The sequence below is a fragment of the Pygocentrus nattereri genome, chromosome 18 (assembly GCF_015220715.1).
Source record: "Pygocentrus nattereri isolate fPygNat1 chromosome 18, fPygNat1.pri, whole genome shotgun sequence".
Classification (NCBI taxonomy): Eukaryota; Metazoa; Chordata; class Actinopteri; order Characiformes; family Serrasalmidae; genus Pygocentrus; species Pygocentrus nattereri.
In genome coordinates, this window is record NC_051228.1 from 20,936,809 (window position 1) to 20,955,038 (window position 18,230).

The 18,230-nt window shown below is 39.8% G+C and overlaps 1 protein-coding gene across 1 annotated transcript in view; it reads left to right on the top strand.

The window, feature by feature from the left end:
• Positions 1–10,526: 10,526 nt before the first annotated feature.
• Positions 10,527–18,230, top strand: part of phf24 (PHD finger protein 24) — an 81,156-nt gene continuing 73,452 nt past the window's right edge. Inside the window, exon 1 of the mRNA XM_017697225.2 lies at positions 10,527–10,966. The gene's annotated coding sequence lies outside the window, so the exon portion shown is untranslated. The remainder of the gene's footprint in view (positions 10,967–18,230) is intronic.

Consider the following 18,230-nt stretch of genomic DNA (forward strand, 5'->3'; position numbering starts at 1 on the left):
AGAGAGCGGTGTTTAATGAGTGTTTTATCTCTGTGGGTGTGGTTCTGCTTCTTCATGTTGCTCTACAGTATCCTGCGAGTCTTCTGAACAGCCTGGCTTGGCAGACGCTTCTCCATTTGTACCTTCATTTCCTTTTTACAATCATACTTATTTCATTCTTTTGACTTTCTCATTATTTTAGCGTTTAATTGTGGTTATCTTCTTCTGTAAAGCACTTTCAGACTTAGCAACTAAAATGAAATTTGCAATATTATTAATAGTATTGTTTCCTAGTCTTGTTTGAGCTATGAATAATGACACTAATAGACTGACCGACATCACTGAACATGTTTGATCACTTATAGGGGTGGTTAAATTAGACAATGCAAAACCAACTTCTAAGACTGAACTTTGTAGGCGTGGAAAAATATTCCTGCAGATTTCTTTGAAAAACTCACAGCGATGAACGTGATTATTGTTTATGTCTTTTAAATTCTGCTGTATGTAGTTGTGGGCGTTCTACATCTTTTCTCTAAATCATGTTATAATTAAAAAAGTAAGAGTGAAAGTGTCCATTGATAAAGTTCTATCATCAATCTTAAAAAAAAAAAACTTCTACTGGTAGGAAAATGGAGTTACAAATACTAAAGGTGCTCTATGAAGTGGGGTTCAAAAGCTTGAAGAAAGGTTAAATCCATGGCACTCCTCATATATTTAAAAAAACCTTCAATGCAAACAAGAAAAAGAAGAAGTTACAGTCGATTTTCAGCTGGCTGGGTCTCGTTTCTGTGCGCATGCCTTGCCTTTGTGCTTTAGTAATGCATGAAGGCTGTGTCAAAGCAGGGAATTAGCCCAGAATCAGCTCTAACTAATGCTGACGGGCCTGCCGCCGCCACTGAGGGGGATACACACTGGAGCACGCCCAGCGTCAAGGTGAGGACAGTGTGAGCCACTCAGCAGACATCATCTACTAAAACTGGGCTCAGAAGAACAGAGGTTTTAACACCAGGCCTTTATTGCATCATCCAAGTGTGTACTTTTAGCTTCAGAGACATGAGTGTGGGAAGGTGAGGGAGATGGACACTGCAGAGTTGGAACCCATGCACATGCAGGTAAATTTATACATTACATAGATAATGTTAGCTGTAGTGGCTAGCTGATTCTTGGGGCAAAATTAAAGCTCTGGCAACGGCAAAAATTAGTCTTAGTGAGGTCAACCCAGGTATCCTGTAATGTTTGTATCAAGCAGCTATGTTATGCTGTTTCTATCTTCTGGATTGGAAAACATTATTAGACTAATTAGTAATCAACTTGTACATTTTAGTGTCTTCCCCACAACCTCTTGCTCTCTCACACCATCCCCAGTGCAAATTACACAGAGTTCAATTGAAAAGTGTACTTTGTTTGCGTACTTTTTGCAACAATAGTGTTGATGTAACATATTTTGTGGAAATTATGTACATCTAATGAATGGATGACTGAAGGTTTTATATATATATATATATAGAGTGCAGATCCACAGGGAGAAAAGGAGGTGACTCATGCAGTACATAAGCTGCCAGAGCTGTACCTGAAATACTGAAGCATATTTTGCCATGATATGTTTGTATCACTGGATGAGTAGTGAAGATATTTACAAGCCAAAAATTACATTTCCAAAAAAGTTGAGACACCCTGCAAAATGTATATAAAAATAGCAAACAATGATATGCAAATCATGTAAAGCATATTTTAAAAGGAAACTAGCCCAAAGATAACATATCACATGGTGAAACTGACAAATGTTATTGTTTTTTTGAAAAATATATGCCCATTTTGAATTTGATGCCAACAACACATTCCAAAAAAGTTGGGACGGGGGCATGTTTACTACTAGTCAACTCTTCTTTTAACCTCTTCTCTGTAAAGGATTTCAGCTGCTCCTCAGGGTCTCCTTTGTCCCCTCAGGGTTTCCTTTGTCTCCTATATATGTGTGTGTGTGTGTGTTTGTGTGTGTGTGTGTATGCATACATTTATTTATACATATGTTACATATATACACACATTTGCACATAACTGCTGTCAGACCAAAACATTGTATCTCTATTTTTGCTTTTCAATTATACTTTTCAAATATTACTCACCAAAAGGTGTTTTTTGTTATTTTATTCAATATTTCTGGAACCTTACATGCAGCTCTCTTTAGAGTCTATAAAGTGCTCTAACAGTGTCTGTGAAGAGCATTTGGGCATCATGCTGTTGTTTTTTCCCCATCAGCACCATCTGCAGTGGAACAGAAGCAAAGGTCAAGTGAAGTCAATGACATTCATAAACAAAGTTGTTGTTTTTTTTTTAATTTAATTTTCACAATGGAATCTTCAGAAAAAAACACAAGGGGCTGACATTCACTTGTGGAAACACTACAAAAAAATGCATTAACTGTGTTTTCATTCACAGCTAACCTAATTCCCCCATGCCTTCAGGCTGCTACCTCTGACAGATCCTCAATAAATTGAATGCTCTCATGACTCTATCAACAGCTAGAATAACATGTAGCATGACCTCATTCGGGGCTCAACACTCTCCTGGAAAGTCCCCTATATATTGACCCGAACTGGCCACCATCATAGGTATAGATTCAGTGACACATAAGGATTCAAAAGGGATGTTGTTTTTGTTTGTTTTTTTATATATAAATGAGTTTGTTTTGAATGACAGTGCACAATTTACTATACTGAGGAGTCTATGTTCTTCTTTTTGCACTGAGACAAATGACAAAAGTACAGTTTACAATAATTTATTAGCAGAGTTGTTATTGTATAAATAACAATAAAGTATCTATCTATCTATCTATCTATCTATCTATCTATCTATCTATCTATCTATCTATCTATCTATCTATCTATCTATCTATCTATCTATCTATCTATCTATCTATCACTGCTGGGCTTTAGTTACATTGATAGTTATTTATTATTGCCCACCCCTGATTATTTGGTGATATGAAACTGAAGTCAACTGTTTGGCAGCTTCTCAGTGGAATTTTTCTGTTCTACCATATCTGTCTATAAATAACAGTACAGCATATATACAATGAAGTACTTTAAAATATTTACTGGAAGAACCTGTGTAACACACTATATATTTGCTTCACATTGATGTACTATATACTGTTCCACTATGCATGGCATTGCTGTTATGTTACTGTAAAGCAATGCTCTGCTTTTAATGACCAATCTTTCACAGTATGATCCTGTAAATTCACAAACCAGAATTTCACTGAAAAATAAACACTGTAAATTTACAGCACCATATATTTTGGCCTTGTTTGACCCCGCTGCCCAGCCCCACCTAGCAGGAGTGATGTGTGTGTATGATTAGAGTGTAGTGTATGTCTGGCGCTGAAGCACATCCATTCATCATGGTCCTGGACAGAGTGGCTGATGTGCTCGGCCTCCTCCCCTGGGTTCTGCCAAATGAACACTAATGGTGGAGCGATTGCTGCACTGATGGAGCTCTAATGTTGATGGAGGCACTGCGACTGCGCCCTCCTCCACAACTTTCACAGAAAGAGCTTAAACTTATTATTCAATAACTAGTATGAAGGATTTGATAACTCTTTAGAAACTAATATGTGAGTGATTTTGTGCCAAAGAGCTTGTTCTGACTGGTCTTAGGCCCAATTGCATTTCTTATTTTTACCATTACCCCTTGTTTTCGAGTGTCACCTTGTTCCTCAGAACTGAATTACAGTGGTGGTGGTTGAAATCTTCTGCTACATAATGGGACCCTCAAATGAAAAAGAGCATTACTTTATTAACAGGCTACTAGTGGTGCTCTGTAGATGAACCTGGTAGTCTGCAGTGATATTAAAGGAGGGTAAAGTTCAGCAGCCTCACTACTGCGCTTTAGTTACATTTAGGGAATCATATGCTTTTAAATATGGGGGGTGTGATAATTATTTATTATTGCCCTCCCCTGATTATTTGATGATATGAAGCTGAAGTCAACTGTTTGGCAGCTTCTCAGTGGAATTTTTCTGTTCTACCATAAATGGAGCAGTAGGTACATTCTGGAGTTTCAGGCGTCTGTACTGCTCGGCTATTTAAGGTGGCACCGGAAATGTTGCTACCAAGACATTAGCATGCTGTTAGCTCAATATCAAAATATATGCTATTTCTATGATTGTTATGAAGGAAATGATCGTAATACATTGAAACAACATTAAATGCAAATGCACGGCCATCTTGCCAGTTTTTCTCATAACACTCCATTTGGATTGTGCCTCTGAAAACCTCTGTTTGGAGAGTCATGTAGCTCTAACACTTTGTCCTACCTATCTATCTCAACAAAAATCGGGACACCCTACCCCTAGGAGTGAACAGGCAAAATGGAGAGCTAAGGGCTAAGTGGTAGGGACGAGGGATGAAATGGGTTTGGGCCTATGACAAGAAATTTTGTGTAGCTATGCTTTGAATGAACAACTAAAAGTAACCAATTTAATTTTCAGTATCACTTTATTTTGTGGTATGGTAAGTAACTAACATTTATTAGATAAATATGAAGTACTTGAAATACATGTATGTGTATATGAAATACATTTATGGTACATACTTTGCACAAACTTAGTAACTATATGAAAAGCATGAGGTATGTACAATAGAACTTACTCAGAATTGAATGCTAAATGTTTAGTACTTAGTGGTAGTTCAAGATTTCTATAAGTACATGCATATGTGATAGAGGAGTACAGAGTAAAATAGACTATATATATATATATATATATATATATATACATTGCGTTTATAACCATACATAGTGTTCATAAGCATACATAGTGTTCATAAACATACATAGTGTTCATAACTATACACAGTGTTCATAACTATGCATGGTGTTTATGACTGTACACAGTCTTCATTACCATACACAGTGTTAATAACCATATATAATGTTTGTAACTATGCAGTGTTCATAACCATGCAGTGTGTATAACCATACACAGTGCTCATAACCATACATAATGTTCATAACCATACATAGCATTTATAACCATACATAGTGTTCATAACCATGGTATATACCCAATAAGTGAACAATAAATAGACAATATAATAAATAGACAAAAGGCAATAAATACAGAATAAACTACAGAATAAACTGTATACATATTACACAGTACTTGCTGTTAATGTGCCATTTAAAATGAATCTATTGTTATGCTGGCCATAAATACACATATATAATATATATGAGTATTCAGTGGTAGGTGCCCTGCCATTTGTACGTTTGGTCACCTATCTACTCTTCTCTATCATAAAGGCATATTTCCCAGAAGAATTTGGGAGTGCTTGCCACTATGTAACTTCTAACCATGAATTATTCAAGATCTACTATGAATTATTCAGTAGCTACTATGAATTATTCTGTAACCACAATGAATCTTTGATTAATTAAGTTTCTGCCTTATTTTTACATTGTTCACTATAACCTGGTAATTTATTATACTGGAATCAAGTGATCTTAGTTCCCAATTCAGCAGATACTCTCACTTTCACTTTGACACAGGTTGAATATATTGTGGATGAACACGCTGAAACTACTTATTTGACTGAATCCTCTGATTGTCTGCTGACAATTGACAACCAAAGACAACAAAATTTAAGAAATGTATGCAGAAAGAAATGAGTAGTGCGTCCTGCTATGATGTATGGTTTGGAGACTGTGGCTCTGTCTAAAAGACAGGAGGCTGAGCTGGAGGTGGCGGAGATGAAGATGCTGAGATTTTCGTTGGGAGTGACTAGGCTGGACAAGATTAGAAATGAGCAGATCAGAGGGACAGTGAAGGTGGAGCAGTTTGGAGATAAAGCCAGAGAGGCCAGGTTGAGATGGTTTGGACATGTGTTGAGGAGGAATAGTGGATATATTGGTCAAAGAATGTTGGAGATGGAGCTGCCGTGTAGAAGGAGAAGAGGTAGACCTCAGAGAAGGTTTATGGATGTAGTGAAGGTTGACATGGAGATGGTTGGTGTAAAAGTAGAGGAGGCAGGGGATAGGGCAAGATGGAGGCGGATGATCCGCTGTGGCGACCCCTAAAGGGAGCAGCTGAAAGAAGAAGAAGATGCAGAAAGAAATGACCACTGTCCATTTGCTGTGTAGTGATCAGCTAGGTCAGAAGATTCTGCAGATGTACTGGGATTTCACAGGAAAGTTTTACCCAATATCTCTTATGTGTCAGGAGAATAAAAAATGTGCTTAAATATGGTGAGTGTGTGCTGCTGTGACTTGCCCTATGATGCCTCAAAATAATTATTTAAAAGTCAGAGGCTTTGGGTGTCTTTTCACACCACATAATCCATCTTTATGGATTAATGTCACATAATGACTGAAAAAGAAGGTCTGTCTCGATGTTTAGGCCTCAAAATCAAAGATTATACTCATGAAGACGATCGTAGATAATAGGCTAAATTTTAGATTAAGTTCACTTGCAATTCTCTTTAGATTGTCTGATACATCCGCTTGGGGAAGGGGTCCAAAGCCCGCTCTACAAAATGTTCTTCTACACGTTGCATGCAATTACATATTTTCACCAGAGAGGTCTCCAAATCCCCAAATCTTACATAGTGCAGCTTCTTTGGTCAGCTTTTTGGATTAAAGTGGAATTTGAAGTGTGTTCTCTCAGACAATCTACTGATAAAACTAATGCATTGATTTTATTGCATGCAGCCATTGTGTGATGCTTTCCAAGCTTACTGCATCTGCTCTGCAGACTGTAATCTCAATAAGAGTCCATGTTAAGCTCATTTGCATATCCAAACTCCCCAGATAAGTCCACAAGCTGCTAGAAATCGGCAGGTCAAAGTAGAGATCAGCACGTGCTGCCAGTGGTTGTTTAAACCAATAATGCTGCATCTTCTCTTCAGCCAGCCATAGAACAAACAAATGTAATTAAATAGAGTGCTTACTGATTATGTATTGGGTTTCTAATGATTCCAAATCTATATGTATGATTACTTGTAAATATGGGATTAAATAGTCTGATTCTATCATAAAATGGCAAATGAAATGCATCATAAGCGCATCAGCCTGTCACAAAGCAGGTTACAATAAAGTGAACAGATTCTGTACTTTGGCCTTGCAGTAGTTTTCATTGTACATCACGCAATGAAAAAGGATTCAATGATATATATCCACACAAATAAAATACATTTGGGAATATAAAGCCCCCCAGCATTGGGCTGTTGAGCAGTGGTGCTGTGTTCTCTGGAGTGATGGAGCTCCATCCAGTTCCTTAGAGTCAGAGTGATCCAGAACTGATCATCCAACATCAGTACCTGATCTCACTAATGCTCAATCAATGTTCCAACGTCTAGAGTAAAGCCTTCCTAGGGGTGTAGCGCTAAAGAGTGATAAACTCCCTATTAATACCAAAAGAAATGCTAGACAAGTTGTGTCTACACACTTTTGGCCTCCTCGTCTTCTCGTGAGGAAGATGGTCAGAATAGAGTCTCATCCCTCACTCTTACAGTTCTGACCTTCTGGATGAGGTTATTCAGCTGCTGTTTAAAGTGGTTTTATATTACAGAGGCTGTAAAATGATACAGGTGTTCAACAACTGGCTCATCTGGACTGAAGAACAGAGGTTTTGTATATCAGTGATTGAATCTGAGAAAGTATAGAACAGGGCAGCTTCAGCAACAGGAACCCATTTGTTTCTTCTTCTTCTTCTTCTTCCTCTTCGTCTTCTTCATTCGGGTTACTGTATGTCTGGTTTATTAATCTCTTCTGCTATATTTTTGATCATTTGTACTTGATCACTTTTGTATTTTTTCTTATACTCTTTATGTGACCCGTTTTAATGTTTGTAACTGAAACGCTGAATAAATAAACGATGATATCCTTCCCTCCTTTTTTATTTCCTCTTCTTCTTGTTCTTCTTTTACCCCTCCTCCTCCTCCTAATCCTTCTTCTTCTTCTTTCCCTTTTTCCTGTTTCTTCTTCTTTCCCTTCTTACTTTTTAACCTTCTCCTTATTTTCCTTCTCCTATTTCCTCCCTTTTCTCCTCTTCCTTCTTCTTTGTTCTTCCCTTTTTGCTCCCTTTCTTGCTTTTCCACTGACTTCTCCCCCCTCGTCCTCCTTTTTCTCCTTATTTTCCTCTTTCTTCTTCCTCTTCCTCCTCCTCCTTCTTCATCTTCTTCTTCTTCCCCTTTTCCTGTTTCCTTTTCCTAACTCCTTTTTGCTTTTCCACCTCCTCTCCCTCCTCATCCTCCTTTTTACTCCTTATTTTCCTCCTTCTTTTTCCTCCTGTTCCTCCTAACCTCTTTTCACCTCCTCCTTTACTGTCTTCCACTTATTTGTCTTCCTTTTCTTTCTTCTTCTTCTTTTTCTTCTATTCTCTCTCAAGGAAGTAATAAAGCAGGAAATAGTAAACAATGTTTTTGAATGCCAGCTTAAGGAATGCTCTCCCTCTCTCACTCTCTCTCCCTCTCCCTCTCTCTCCTTCTCTCTCTCTCTTTGTTTGTTTCTCTCTCTCTCTCTCTCTCTCTCTCTCTCTCTCTCTCTCTCTCTCTCTCTACCTCTCTCTCCCTCTCTCTCTCTCTCTCCCTCTCTCTCTCCCTCTCTCTCCCTCTCTCTCTCTCTCTCCCTCTCTCTCTCTCCCTCTCTCTCTTTCCCTCTCCCTCTCTCTCTCTGTTTCTCTCTCTCTCTCTTTGTTTGTTTCTCTCTCTCTATTTGTTTGTTTCTCTCTCTCTATCTCTGTTTCTCTCGTTCTCTCTCCTTCTCTCTCTCTCTGTTTCTCTCTCTCTCTTTGTTTGTTTCTCTCTCTCTTTGTTTGTTTCTCTCTCTCTCTATCTCTCTCTCTATCTCTTTCTGTTTCTCTCTCTTTTTGTTTGTTTCTCTCTCTATCTCTCTCTCTCTCTCTCTGTTTCTCTCTCTCTCTTTGTTTGTTTCTCTCTCTCTTTGTTTGTTTCTCTCTCTCTCTATCTCTCTCTCTATCTCTCTCTGTTTCTCTCTCTCTCTGTTTCTCTCTCTCTCTCCCCCTCTCTCTCTATTTCTCTCTGTTTCTCTCTCTCTCTTTATTTCTCTCTCTATCTCTCTTTCTCTTCCTCTCTTCCTCTCTCTCTCTCTCCCTCTCTCTCTCTGTCTCTCTCTTTCTTTCCCTCTAAGGAGCTCTTGGATGAAAGTATGTACATTTAGCTGACCATTAGTTTTGCCCAGTCCATTTAACTGGGCTTATACACATATGGACCACATGAAGGGAAGCACTGGACATTACAGTTACTTAGAATTCATAATCTCATCATTAAAGATTTATTTACTTTGCTTACTGCTTGAGCTAAATAAGAATCATAACCGTTACCCTAGTTGTGAATTTATCACAGCAACATCACAGACATAATAGAGAACATTGTCATTGTTGTTATATAAGTAGTGTCAATATAAATATTACTATTGTCAATGCTGTTGTTGACATAGTATCTGTATTATTATTGGTGTTAATGTCATAGTATAAGAAGATGGATTCGTTTTATTGTTGTTGTTGACGCTGTTGTCATCGCAGATGCAGGACAAAAATTACAGCGTACTGTGCAAAAGTTTTAGGCACCTGAGGAAGTGGTTTATGTGCATATATTTGCTCAGACAAACACTAATATTAGAGTAAACACAAGTGATATTGACAGTGATTTTATGGTTCAATACGTTTATTCAACAGTTTCCAAACCTCTCCAGGAGGAAGATCAGCATTTTTCATGGTTGTAAGCAATGTGCTTACTTTCCCTCTAGGTTCACAAGAAGGTACACGCTCAGAAATAAACGTAGTAAACTGTCACTGGGGCAGTACCCCTCTTGTCTCTGGGGTGGTCCCCTCAAGAGTACATCTCAGTACCTTTAGTCAAGGAAACATAACTGTACCATAATCCATTCAAATGATATTTTCTAAGTTGTACTGACTCCACGTCCTCCGTCTCTTCTCCAGGCTTTTGATTTTGTTGTTTAAAATATTAGTTTATGAAGAGGGACAGATATAGACTTTTCACCTGGAAAAAACATATATAGTATACAGTTGGAACCTTAAAACCACTGTTGTACCTTTAAGGGGGACGTTTACATTGTTTGTTCCTTCGTACCTTGCACAGAACCTTTTCTGGCAGCCTGTTCTAGCCTTTGAGAAATAATTCTTAAGTACATCTCAGATGAAACATCCGACATCTGCCTGTGCATCTAATGTGTCCAACCCCATCAATATTCTAGCTTTATAAATATTCTCTCTGCTTCATCCTCCGTCCTCTGAAACGCCAAAGCAGCCCACATGAGCAGCCCTTTAAGGCATTTGATTTGTGTCAGTGTCTCTGTTCGTTGAAATGATAATGATGATGGTGTTTACAAGCAGTGAAGACGAGGACTCTTCACATTTCACATTTCAGAGGCTGTTTGACGCTCGCAGGCTCACTATAGACGTATTGGTTCTTAGCACGGACGTCATTTTTTTTGCTTCCATTCAGGCCAATGAAGAGCCTCAAGTTTTGCAGGTTACAAGCCCCTCCCCTTCACCCCCCCTCCATCCCACAATCCAGAGGAGCTGAAAGAGCTTCGGTGCCCTGATGAGAGGCAATTAGAAGGCGGACGGATCCCCGTTCATGCAACTTTTACTGCGTGCTGTTTATCGCTTCCAGCCAAGCAGACATCGCCGGCCGCAGACGCTGCGAAGATTTCAGCACTGGCGCTGTCCACTGCGCCTACTACTGACCTGACTGGACGGTCAACTTCAAACTTGTCTCTTCCCAACGCGGTGGCCGAAGGGGGACTGGGCTACAAAAAGGAGACCCAACACTAGTGTGCGGTGCACCGTCACGACCACACACACACACTCACACGCGCGCGCGCTACACACACCCTTCCCACTGCAAGCGAAGCCTTGCAATGCCGGGCTGCAGCGCATAAGGAAACGAGGAGAACCCGAGCGCCAGGTCCAGGAGTACTACCAGAACCCCAGCCAGTCTTAGTCCAGGTATGTACCCATTTCCTTAGAAAACTCTCGCGCAAAAGGCTGGAAGGCGTTTGCTTCCCGCGAGGCTGTGCACGAGCTTCTCGCGGAACGATCTGCAGTGACCGGCCTCCCCTCTGCCCGTGTCTTTGCAAACTCTCAGGGAATCAGCAGGAAGGCTTTGCTCGCTTTTTTTTCAGGATCGGGAATCCGAACCTGCGCGCGAGCATCTCGCAGACAGCGTCCCGGATCTGCAGTGACCGCGCGCGGATGCTCTTTCTGCAGAAAAGGGAGAGTTCTCTAATGTTTTTGTTTTTTTCTTTCTTTCTTTCATCAGCCTCTTTCACCGCCCCTATAAGCGCATTTGAGCCTCTCTGCGCGCAGCTCGAGGCGGCGAGGGTGTGAATTACTGGCCGTCGTACGCGTCCCACTCGCTCGATGTAGGTCAGCGAGCAAGCTGAAGGGTGTGGATGGGCTTCTACACCCATACAAACCCCCCAGCGCTTCTACACCCATACAAACCCCCCAGCGCTTCTACACCCATACAAACCCCCCAGCACGACCCCGACTTCGTGCATCACCTTCTCCTGCAAAAATAAGGTGGCGACCAACTTAAAAACAGGCAGAACTTTAGTGCTGGAGTTATTATATGTGCAGTGAAATCTCCACCGCGTGCTGTATCAGCTCAGTCTGGGTTATCATGGTAAAATGTTCGTGCATCAGCTCGTGACGTATTAACCCCCCCCCCACCTAAAAAAAAGACATAGACTCTTTATGCCTTTAGGGCCATTAAGGGTCCTGTAGGATTTAGAGGGTCCTGTAGTGGGTTCCGCATGAATGGTTTTACACTGTCATTCTGTTTTTGCATGTCCTTTCAGTGCTGGCTATCTGGTGACACAGTGGACCGAGGTTTACTGTGATATATACAGATCGAAAAATGTGTTCAAACTGTGCAAAATTGAACGCACATTTTCTATTTTCTTGCTGAATTTTATACTGTGCTCTTGGTTTAGAGTTAGACACGGTGGAGGCCACTGTTCAACCACAGGAGGTGCCCTTTATTAAACACCAGGCGGAAAGACGCATAACATAGAGGGGGTGGTCACCATCAGTCACAGGATAAACCTTCACAGTGACCCCCTCACGCACAAATAACCTGCGCCCTCGACACCCTAAAACATAACTAATACATTCTTACAACTTAGACGAACAAACAGCAACAGTGACAATAAACCCTTTAGGAGGGTGCATCCCTGCCATGAGGCTCCCAAGCTTCTCAGAGGCAGTGCAACCCCCCCCACAGCAAAAAACACGGTGTTCTCTTTTATCTGCAGCGCCTTTTGCCGGCCTCCCTTTTCCCGTCAAAGCCGTCATGCTTGCCGTGCTGCATCCAGTATCATCAAGCCTCACGCGGCAGCTTCATTGTCGAGTCAACCTGTGTCAGCTCTGTAATTGAGCCTTACCATGCTGTCTCACCTTGAAGTTCTTTGTAGCATAGTTTCACTCTGGACTGTTGAGAGGCACTACTCCACTTCTGACACCACAGTGGTGTCAGCGTGAAGTAAGACAAAAGGGAGGCCATAATCTCACCACAATAAGTGCTCTTTATTAGAAAGACGGTAAGGCATGCAACATCCAGCCAGCCCCAAAGGGCACGTTACCACCAATCACAGGCTTCAACTTCTTGATGACCTGTTATTTGTTAATTGAATTGTTAAAAGCAGTGTACATAAGCTATAGAATGGGTTTAAGTAACCTATTTAGAAGCAGTGATGTGATATTAATGTGATGTGATGGTTTTATTAATGTGAGTGATGTTTTATGATCATATGTTTCTATGTGTAAGTGTGGCAGATCAGACTATTTTAATTAAATATCTGCGCATCAGTTGTGAAGCCTCTAAACCACACTGGGCCTTTCTGGGTTAAAAACACTGTATATTGTCTTTATGGTAGAAGTTGCTACATTACATATTTCATTTAATCAAGATTCCAAATAATGCTTAACATATTTGCAGTTTCCAAGTCACCCCCAAAATAACCCAATTGATTTTTTTTATGCACATATGGTATTTTTGTCACATGTCATGATGTGACGTTAGAGTTGGCTATATGGTGTAACAGTTAAAAGTGTGAATTTGATGTGTATCCATGCTGAGAACATCCTGTCTAGAGAAAACAATCTGTTTACAAACTCCTGTTCATGTTTACTGAGGTGTAATTGAAGAATTAGACATTATTATTGCATTTACATTACATTTATAGCTTTTGGGTGACACTCTTATCCAGAGCGACTTACAATTTGATTGTTTTACACAAGTAGGCCAAGGCGGTGTTAGGAGTCTTGCCCAAGGACTCTTATTGGTACAGTGTAAGGTGTTTGCCCCAGTTTACAGTGTAGAAGGCAGAGGCGTTAACCACTACACTATCCCAACCACCAGCATTATTGCTGCACACCATGATGCTTTGATTTATTTATGGACATTTTTTGTGATTAAATGTTTTTATTTTTTAAGATACAGACCCAAAATAATGACATCAACAAAAGAAAAAAGAAGGCAAAACAAATAAATAAATAAACAAATTAACAAGTTGCAAAATGGAGCACATTTATTTAAAAAAGAAAAACCAAAGAAACAAAAAACATCCTCTGATAAGTATATCAAGATGGACAGAATTTCAGACAGTATTTTGAGTGTCTTGACTACTTATAACATCCAAACATGACAGAAAAGTGGGGATGAATAAAAACAGCGGTCATCTTCATTGTTTTATTCAAATACTTGTGTAGCTTAATTGATCTGTCATCAGAACCCTGAACCTGCATGAAAGATCCTTTATTCAGAGGATCCTCTCTATATCCTACATACATTATTCATGCTAATAAAATCATTTCATTTATACTTTTAAATTCTATTTACACTGAAAATCAGGCAGAAAAGCATAACGCATCCCCTTTTCACAGCAATGTCTAATCTAGTAATCTGCTTTTTAAACCAACATTTCAATAATGCTCCTTTTTTCACCAGGGGAGCTAGCTATGTTAGCATCAAGCTAGCTAGCAAGATTTTCTTGCCACTATAGGAGATTTTATGCAAGCTCTAGTTTAAACAGACATTGTTCAGCTCATAACAGGCATGTAAGTAACATTCTTTGTTTCGTATATCTTTTTGAAGTAATAGGCCTGAACATGAAGCTCTCTGTTATTGTTGTAGCGTTAGCCTGATAGCCGGTTAGCTTTCTGCTATCTGCTCTTCCTACTGGTGAGTTATGAGGAGAATATAACATGTAAACCTGTTAAAGTGAGTCTGTTTTCACTAGCAAATAGTAAAAATGAACTGGAAGTTCATCATCTGGTTGCATTTTATGCTAAGATTTACACTCTTAGCAACTGGGCTTTTTAAAGGAGTCGTTCACTGCTGAAGCTCTGTGCTATTCGTGTTTGTAGTGTTGTCATCATTACAATGGAGAGAACTGATCACTCAAGCCACAGAAATGTCTAGTCCAGGGGTGGCCAACCTTTCAGACACCAAGAGCCAGAACAAAATGCTCATTACTACTAGGAGCCACAGGCTATATTTACACAAACATTTATAGTTTTTAAACCCATTTTCCTGTAGATGAGTTTAGTGGGATTTCTGGCATACTTTGTTTTCCACAATCCATTTCAAATCTGGCTTGTATTCAGTTGGTGCTACTTGAAGCAGTTCTTTCACACGTTTCAGGGTGGAAAATCCTGATTCACAAACATAGGTTGAGCCAAACATTGACAGGAGCTTCAGTGCAGCTTGTTTTACACTGGGATACTTCTCCACAGGCACGATTTTCCAAAATTCCAGGGTTCCCTCATGCAGAACAGACCTGAGTCTGTCATCTTCAAAAAGTTCAATCATCTCCATTTCAGATGTAGCTTCATCTGTCTCCAATGGGGCTTTCAAACAGTCTGAATCAGCAGCAAAAGGGTTAACAAGGAATGTAATTTGTGGCCTTTTCAGCCTTCTGTCCTCAAGGTTCTGTTGCAGACTTTCAAGAAGTGTTGCATAGTGTTCAGTTCTCCCTTTTAGGACCTTCGCTGCTTGGGCATTTGCATTTGACAGGAAATGGGACTGGACTGGAAATGTGTTAGCTCTCCCTTTTTAAGATGAGTTTTAAACAGCATGAGTTTCTTAGCAAATGCAAATACTGACTGCACTAGATCAGGTAGCATCTTTAATTTCCCCTGGAGATCAAGGTTCAGGCTGTCCAAGTGGTGCAGCATGTCCACCAGGTTGGCGCGCAGTGAGGTAAAGTGGCGCTGAAGATTGGAAGCTTTAAAATTGGATAACAACGTTTGGCATATCAAACAGAACGGCTTCCCTTTCCACTCAATAAAAAAATACAGATCCTCCCTCTCTGGTAAGAAGGTTCTGTGTTCATCTTCATATTTTCTTTTGGCTTTACATTTGCCCAACGCTGCCATGTTTTGGCGGTTGGATAGCTGGTAGCCAGACTCAGCGCGTGGTTCTGCTGCGACGTTCTCCTTGCAGGGGGAGGGGCGAGGGTGTAGCATCACCGAGGCAACAGACTTTGGCTTCTTCCAGCACGGAAAATATGACAACGTATGCATGCAACAAAAATAAATATATATTATATATATATTTAATTGTAAGTAGAAGAGCCGAACATATGCAGGCAAAGAGCCACATGCAGCTTGCGGACCGCGGGTTGGCCACCCCTGGTGTAGTCTGATTGATGAAGACGGCGACATGCTAAAAGCCAAAGTTAGCAAATTTAGCAAAGTTATATTAATGCTAATTAATAATTAATGCTAGCTTGATTGTGTTGATTGGTGGCTAGGCTAAAAGTCATGATTGGTTGAGCCCACAGGGATTCTCAATGGCTATATGATGTATGGTGGAGCTTCATGTGTCTCAGGGGAAGCTTGTGGTAGCCTTCACCCTCTCAACTTGGTAGCACCGTGTGAGAGGAGAAGTCCTAGCAAACGGGTGGAGCTGGCAAAATTATGGAAAGTGAATAGTTTTCACAGCAGGGGCTCTCACCCCTGCCCTTTCACGCCTCATTGCCTGCTAGCAGCTCAACAGAGTCACAACATTCAGAGAAACAGTACTGTCCTCGTTCATCTGATGAGTTAAAGGGTTAAATATCTTATTAGATTATGTGAATTTAAAATGTCAGAGCTGATTTCCAGTCCACTGGTGGAAAGGACACTACAGAGGCCGCAGAAAGAAATGTGTCCAGCTGTAAACACATCTACTCATAGTAGATTCCTTTTTCAAGTAGCCTTGTCATTGGCTTTATAGCCAGGCAAATTCATTCACAGCTTATAGGTATAAATCTGTCATATACAAGTTCTTTCTGAGCAGCAAATGACCTTCAGTGGGATGTCTGGTCTGTCATGTGGAGGTCAGCTCCCCTGACCTTCTCCCAGCAGTAATCACTGCAGGTTGTTGGCAGTGTTCCTGTACCAGTTTACTGGTCCTCTCTCTGTCATGTAACACTTCTTTTTTTTTCTGAAGAAGAAATGACCTTCTTTAGGAGACTCCTTTCCGGTCTTGCGTTTCCTGACCACATCACTGCTGTGGGAGTAAACCTTGTCTTTCCTAACGTCTCATCAGCTGTCCATTCAGAGTCTTCTTTAACTGATTAAGTTCATATTTAGGACATGATTCACATCACTGTAACGGGGAGCGAGGAGGCAGACGCGTATGCGGAGATAAGCTTTTTATTATGGGCAAATCCAGGGTCATAGTCTAAACGGTCCAGGGTCATAGAACCAACACGGACTGATCAGGGGGCAGACATGACAGAAACCAGAATCAAACAGAACAAGCACAACAGTACAAACAACAGTACATAGGCCAGTACAAAGACCAGCAACCAGACAGGGGAAAGCACAGGCTTTAAATACAAGAGGAACAGACGGGAACACATCAAGGGTGGACTCACAAAACGAGGGGGCTGGACTAAAAAACCAAAACAAAGAACATGTGGGCTAAACCAAAACAACACGAACACATGGACAGGAATGGGAGGGACCAATCGTGACAATCACTATAGAATAATTTGTTTCATCAGGGTAAAAATGATTGTGAAGTGTATCTTTTTTGTGGTTTTGTTTGTTCAAAATGATCATTTGTAACACACAAAAATGTCTACAGTATCTACATATAAAAATGAAAGTGAAACAGCATTGAGAAATCACAGTATTACAGGTGAAGGTGTGGAATAAAAAGCAGAAGTCACTTTTTGCTTTAGCTCTAAAGAGGACATAAATAGGAAAAACAAATTGTTCTCACTTTCTTCAAGTAAAAGCATTTGATGTCATATATAAACTGATACAAATGCAACCTTTTTCCCCAGCCTGTCCGTTTCACATGTAGACACTGAGCTGCATAGCAGCCCTATTTGAATTTGTACTTGTGATGACACAAAACCAAGCTGTTCAGCCTACAGCTCATCGGCCCTCCACGTCATGCCGACGTTATAAGGAGTATTTAACCTAGATTGTTTTTCAAATGAGGCACAATACAAGGCTTCCATCCAGAACAGAGCTCATTTACATATTTCAGTCTCAAAGGCTCAGTGACAAAAACAGCTTGTTTAATTCCAAGACAGCTTGGAAAAGGTAATGTAAAAATGTATTAGAACTGTTTTTGGTGTATAAAAAGTTATATTAGTGGACCTCGAGTGAAAAAATCTTCACCAAACATGCAAACATGAAACAAAGCTATGCTGAGAAAAGATGAGTGGAATTTGCTTGAAATGACCTTGAATGTAAAGAGCAGCTTGTTTGTTCAAATGAAAAATAAACTAAAAAAAAGGTCAAAAAATAAAAATTTTATGTTATATTGAAATGTGAAATGATATTATAAAAAAAATACCAAATTGTCTTTCATTAATAATATGAATGAAATAATAGAAATAATAATAATAATTGTGTCAATGTGCCACATATTACCATGGAAATTGTCATTTCAATCAGATGAATTCAGAACATCGCTTTTTTATTGTAGAAAGATCTATAAGCATGACTCAAGACATAATGCTAATTCATGGCCATTCGTTTTTATTCATAGCTAGCAGCAAAAACCACTTTTACTGATCTATTATTTTAATAATAATAATAATAATAATAATGTAACATCACATGTAGAAAAAGACAAAGCCAAAAAAATATGTAAATAAATAAAATAGCACTGAACCACTATAACGTTTAACAAAAGGCCTTCCTAAATAAAAATGTCTTCAGGCAGATTTAGGAACAGGCCAGTGTTGGGTGTGTTTGCTGT